Source organism: Cottoperca gobio, chromosome 2 (assembly GCF_900634415.1).
Source record: "Cottoperca gobio chromosome 2, fCotGob3.1, whole genome shotgun sequence".
Classification (NCBI taxonomy): domain Eukaryota; kingdom Metazoa; phylum Chordata; class Actinopteri; order Perciformes; family Bovichtidae; genus Cottoperca; species Cottoperca gobio.
Window position 1 is genome coordinate 5769434 of NC_041356.1, and position 6000 is coordinate 5775433.

Sequence of the window (6000 nt, forward strand, 5' to 3'; positions counted from 1 at the left end):
GAAAAGTGCTTTCATTCCAGTGAAAAGTTCCCATGAGGCCTCCATGTTTTTTTTGGCCCGTATCGTACTCAACGCATTAGAGTTGAGGCAGCTGAATGGCACAAGAATCGTACAATGATAGAGCCCCTGTGACCTTTTAAGATTTGAAAGCTAATGGCTTCAATTATGAGTAATTTCCATAATGCATTATTTTACGAGTCTGTTATTACCTCCACCATGGAGGTTTTTGGCTTGGTTTGTCTGTTTGTCAGTCAGCAGGATTATGGAAAAACTACTCACCCGATGTTTATGAAACTTGGTGGAAGGGTGAAGCATGAGCCAAGAAAGAACTCATGAAGTTTTGATGCGGATCCAAAGTCACCGGGCTGATGCACGAAGTTTCCCGTTCGTTAACATTGTGAGATAGGGTATTCGGCGCTGCATTCATGTGCCGTCGAAGTATCAGGAAAAATTTGTTGCCGACTGCGAAAATGAACAAGTCAGCAAAAAATCTTCAGTCCGCACTTTTTTTGCCGCACCTAATCCATTTCCTTTTCTCAAGCAAATGCTGGAAACAAAAGTGGCCTAAAACATACTTCCCAACTCTATAGGATGATCCGTGGAGCACTTGAATGCACCGTTGGCATTGGCGGAGGCATTCTAGTTTCTTAATAATTTCCCTGAAAATAACTTTGTAGAAAGTTCTGCTCTCAGTGCCCCGCTCCCCTCCCTCTTCAAACCTTTCTGCGATCATGCTCATCCCTTCTCTATTCATCATTTTGGATTAATTAATGAGAATCTTTCCCGGCGGAGTTTGGCTCATTAGCCACAAAGGCTCCTCTGTACTCTGTAGAGGTGTAGAAAACAGATTCCCTTCTGTCTCTGTTCACCTGTAAGATTGCACCGAGGCCCCTGCTGAAAAGAGGAGTTGAGGACTACACGCAGCAGAGTTGTGATTAGAAAAGGCGAAGGGAATCATGGATGCAATTACTCACCAGCTCACATCGAGGGAAGTCGCTGATGAAAAGATAATGAGGAACCATGTCTGAAATGAAAAGAGTTTTAAGGTTTCTCATCGGCTGCTCTTAAGGAAATTAAATAAAGAATTTAGTTTTATTTTGAAACTTTTGTAGTGTGAATATTCCTCACCTTGAATACAACCCCTCGTGGCTTTGATGTATTAAACATGCATGTGTTTGTTTGTCGGGGGAGTGTGTGTGCGTGCGGGTTGGTCTTTGGGGAGAAGGAGGCTGTTTTTGTGAATTATAGATGAGGAAATGGGGCCGGTGACTAAGTTAAAAGGGGAGGAAGCAGAGACCTCATGGAGAGGCAAACACTGCCAGGTCAAACCACTGCAGCTATACACATTTATTGTTCTTTATGTCATTGAAATGAATGTGTTTAGTTTAATTTCACTTAAGTATCCCTTTAGGAACCCAAGTGACACGTGGGATTTTAAAGTACAGGAGGATTGCTAAGCAACACAGGCGTACCTCCTGTAGGAGGGAGCAACTAAGCCTTCAGGTGACATAACGCAACCTCTGGCAGCCGTAGTCCATGTCCTCAGGAAACTAGGACTGCGTTTCTAAATACAGGCCTGTTACCCTAACCCTTTCCAAGTGCTGGAAATTCCCCAGTGTTTGCATAACATCTCGTTATCTAAGGTCAAAAGACAGGTTTAAGAAACAGAAAGAAATATAGGAAATACTTGACCATCCTTCATCTACTGTCAACCCCCAGCTCATACTTTAAAATTTTAAAAAGTTTTTAATTGCCAAAATCTATTTATAGCCTATAAAGAATTGTCTGGATTTACTTTTTTAATTTTTATGTGTTGCTCGATGAAGTGTTTTTATTATGTTTTTTGGGCTGTCCGTACTTCCGTACATGAAAGTCGTATCTCGAGAGCACCCCTTGAGGGAATTTCTTCAAATTTGCCAAATATGTCCACTTGGACTCAAGAATGAACTGATTTAGAATTTGGTGGTCAAAGGTCAAAGGTCAAAGGTCACTGCGATCAGACAATTGCGCGGCGGTAATTCTAGTTTTATTTTATCTATGTTTAAATGCATATCTGAAAGCTGTGATTCTGAAATTGAGATTTGGATAATTAAACTCCTGCAGTGTGAGCCGCATAATTGTGGAAATATCTTCCTGTGATGTTCCCCTTTATCTCTTCTGTTGGCTCGTCTCAGCGAAGTTCAGCCTTGTTTATCAGGCCTTTTAGCCCGGCTCTGAGATTAGGATTCATTTCCTGTTTGCCTCTTCTGATGATGAAGTCAAATCTGTGGATTAGGTCAGCCTCTGAACTCCTTCCTTCATCTCTTCTCTTCCTTCTTTGCCTTCTGTTTGGCCTCCCTCCTCCCGGGAGGAACCTGCAGGTCGAGACGAATGTCAAACAAAAAAATGTGTTGTCAACTGTTTTTCTAGCTTTCCAGAGACTCGAGACAAATTGCTTGTTTGTTCAGCCCTGCAGTCACTTACTCACTGTTTGTGCCCATCCATTACATATCGACCCCCGAGATGCACTAGTGCAGATTGATGGTCATCTTGTGTGACTGATAAGATTGTGAAAATGTAAAAATATCAGCATTTCATCCTGTAAAAGCTGCAATCAATCTTCTATCAAAATATAGGTCATTTCATATCTTGATAATGAGATATACAGTATCATGATATAGCTTTTTCCTGGTAATTCATATTAAAGTCTATTTTTTATACTGCTGTGTGAATTAAATACTTGACAAATTAAAGTTTTTTTGTAATTTTAATTATCATATTGAATTATCGCCCAACCCTAGTTGCAGCCCTAGAAGAAGTAATTTGGTAACAATTGATCAAAAAGAGACTTTGTTTTCATATTTCCCCAATTAAAATGAATTTGTGTCCCAGATCACAAGCTTTAACTGTGAATTAATCATTTATTAAAAACATGGATGCACAAAAACACAAAAAAGAGGGAGATTTAGTTTTTATGACAAGCTGTTTAACTGCTGTGTGACGGTTAAAGGTGGCTTTGAGTACAATGCTTCTATTCCTGCCACGATGCTGATATTTCTGGGCAGGGCGGTGACTACACGTCTCTGTATATTCTTCTCTCTCCTCATCCTTTTTCTTTTTTCTTTTTTCTGTCTAAGCTTCCCCAGCTGGCCAGCCTTCCCCCAGAAGAGACATTACTTCCTGTGTGACCTTACTGTCTCTTTCACTTACTATGTTCTCCACTCGCTGTCTCTCAGTCTCTTCCTCTTCTTCCATAATATCTGCTGCGCTTAGGGAGTTACACAGGTCTTTCTGTTTCTTTCTCTCTACATGCAGACACATCAGAGAAGAAATCTAAATAAATGCACTTAGTAACAAAACAAATGCAGATGTTTTTTTATGTTGGTTTTTCCTTTAATTTCTCACCTAATCTATCAATCCAAATCTTTATTCCTTCAAATTAAAAGACCATACCAAGTGTGTTTTTTGCATGTTTTAGTCCCGTTGAAGACAAAGTGCACATGTGTTGTTATTGCCAACCTTTTTACAAAGAATGTATGGAGGCCCTGACATGACATGAGCAAAAAAACAAAACCAGAAAATCATTCAAAGCTCTGCAGAAACTTGCTCAACTTTCTAGTTCCTGTAAAGTGTTCTTCTATCAAGTCTTCTATAAACACTGACTTGATTTCCTTTCCTTTCTAATAACCCAACATCCTTCCTGCATGCAGCAAAAATATTTAAGAAACTGTCAATAAAAAGAAAACTGGAAAATCTTATAATTCTGGGGGGAAATTTAGGCATAATATAATAATATTAACGTTGCTCGAGAATAAAATTATCCAGTAAAATTTACAACATGCAATCGCAATTATGAAAATGAGTTAACATGAAAAACATGACCACACAATCATGTGTTGACAACAATTTTTTTTACATTTTCTTTATAAGCCTACACATTTACCAAACTTATTTGGAAGATAAACAAAAGACAGTTTATCAGAAGCAGTAGAAATGATGGCCACAAAAATACAACCAAATAAACCAGAATTGTCCTTTTTAGTATAAATACTTCTGTTTCCTTCTCTTCTTCACTCCAGGCCTCTTTCTCTCTCTCTTCTCTAATAAATCAACCTCCTTCCTGTTTGGAGAATCTCTGCTCAGCTTTACTTCATCCTCTGTCTCTTTCTTTCTCTGTCACCCCCTCCCCCCGACGGTCCTTTCACACCATTTCAATGTTAACAGGATGCTCTGCTTTCTACCTCCTTACAGTCCAAACGCAGAGTAAACGTGCAAATCTGTCTTTCTCCATGGCTGACTTAAGCCTTAACTCATCTCCTGGCTCAGCCCCCACGGACCAATCCAAGAATTTGACAAATCTCAAAAACAGCTCATGAGGGGCATCTGTGTAGTTGGCACACAGACGACACGATGTTCACTTGTAATCACTTAGAAATTATCGCTTTGATTTCCTTTTGGATTATTATCATCCCAGCAGTTGCCTTGGAAACTATCCTAGTAACATCTGTTTCTTTTTTTTTCTTTTTTTATCTCTGTCTGTCGTCACTTTTGGTCATTTAGGCTGTTTTTTTTGTTGAACGCTGAACAAGACATTTTTAGACGACCAAAATGTTGTTCATTTACAAAATGAGTCTCTAAGATTTGAAACTTAGCGATTGAGACCATAAAGTCTTTAGGAAAATCTTTACTGAGGTATTAAATCAAGTGAGAAGTCGGGTCATTTTCTCATAGACTTCTATACAATCAGACTTCTTTTTGCAACCAGTGGAGTTGCCCCCTGCTGGATATTAGAAATAATGCAGGTTTAAGGCACTTTCGCATTGGCTTCACTTCTCGGACCCGGATGTTAATGCTTGGTCCAAACATACACAAATATTTCCATACAAAAACTGAAAAGTAAAAGAAGTTTCTGCTCCAGCTACTTTCAACGGAATCGGGCTAGCCGTTTCCCCCCCCGTTTCCAGTCTTTTTGCTAAGCTAAACTAACCGGCTGCTGGCTCAATTCACCATATAAACATGAGTCAATCTTATCATCTAACTGGCAGCTAAGAAATCAAATTAGTGTATTTTCCAAATCATAGAAGCATTCCTTTAACATTGCATCCGTGCCAATCCACACAACCTCTCAGTATTGCAAATTAATAACCAAATCGTGGAAAAACCTAAACCTAACATAAAACATTTCCAGCAATTACAGACTATGCCATCGTCACTTAAAGTATGTAAAATAATGAATTAAAAGATGAGAAGAAATGACAAGGAATCGTACATCTCTGAGGGAAATGTAATTACGTGAACAATGAGCATAATCACATTCATTTTAATATAAAACATGCAAGTAAAATTATAAAAATTAATACAATTAAATGCATGACACACAGTGCTGTAACACTCATGATCACAAAAAATTAAATGTCAACAGAAAGGTGTTTTCAAATGTATGCACACGCTCAAGCATGGACACGGAGTAGGTTGACTTTGGCGTTGTTGTTGTTGTTGTTGTTGTTGTTGTTGTTGTTGTTGTTGTTGTTGTTTCCAGCCCATCAGTGGCAGCTTAAAATAGAGACAAGACGACACGGAGGTTTGGATTAATGTTGCTGCCAGACTGTAGGTGACGGAGTTAAGCTGCTGTGTGCATGCACGGCTATGTTAAACACAAGGTTTAGATGAGAGCTGTCTCGTAAAGAAACCTTCACTTTGATTGTGGAGCAGCCAGAGGTTGGAGCTCGAAGCTGACAGTGAATTAAGGGGAAACACTACAGGTGCATAGAATAAAAATGTTTAACTAATAGATATCACCGTGAAACTTCCCCAGTGGATTACTTCCATTAAGGCAATCATTTGTTGTATTACAAATTTTCTAAAATGTTATGTTTAACTATGCGAATGAGGCATTATCTTATTAAATATGTGTCATTTTGCCAGAACAGAAATGTGAGCATTTGATAAAGAAAGGTTTAAAATTCTTGTTGAATTTTTTTTACATATCAGTCAAAGGTTTATAGACAGGGAATTTTGGAT

General features: G+C 38.7%; 1 protein-coding gene across 6 annotated transcripts in view; it reads left to right on the top strand.

Moving 5' to 3' along the window:
- Nucleotides 1-6000, top strand: part of LOC115017648 (microtubule-associated protein 2-like) — a 52868-nt gene that overhangs the window by 20168 nt on the left and 26700 nt on the right. The gene's annotated exons all lie outside the window — the stretch shown is intronic.